We start from the raw sequence: 590 nt of genomic DNA, 5'->3' as shown, positions 1-590 counted from the left end.
CACAAAGCAGTTTCTCAGAAAGCTTCTTTCCAGTTTTTCTCTGAGGATATTTCCTTTTACACTCTAGCCCTCTAAGGGATTCGAAATATCACTTTGCGAATTCCACAAGAACAGGCTTAGCGAGCGGCTTCTTGAGGGTTAAGCTGAAACTCTGTGAGACGAATTAACAGAACACTAAGCAGTTTCTCAGAAAGCTTCTTTCAGATTTCATGTGAGGATATTTTCTTTTTCACCATAGCCCTCTAAGGACTTCCAAATATCACTTTGCAAATTCCACAAGGACTGTGTTAGTGAAAGGCTTCTTGAGGGGAAAGCTGTAACTCTGTGAGATGATTTAACAGAACACAAATAAGTTTCTCAGAAAGTTTCTTTTTCTTTGTCATTGGAGGATATTTCCCTTGGACCTATAGTCTTCAAAGAGATCCGAAATATCTGTTCTTAGATTCCACAGAAATAACGCTAGCAAATACATCCACGAAATACAGATGTAACTCTGTGAGTGGAGGTAACACATCAGGTAGGAGTTTCTCAGAAAGCTTCTTTCCAGTTTTTCTCTGACGATATTTCCTTTTTCACCGTAGCCCTCTACG

The sequence above is a fragment of the Mandrillus leucophaeus genome, unplaced genomic scaffold (assembly GCF_000951045.1).
Source record: "Mandrillus leucophaeus isolate KB7577 unplaced genomic scaffold, Mleu.le_1.0 Scaffold500, whole genome shotgun sequence".
Lineage (NCBI taxonomy): Eukaryota > Metazoa > Chordata > Mammalia > Primates > Cercopithecidae > Mandrillus > Mandrillus leucophaeus.
This window is presented reverse-complemented; position numbering follows the sequence as displayed.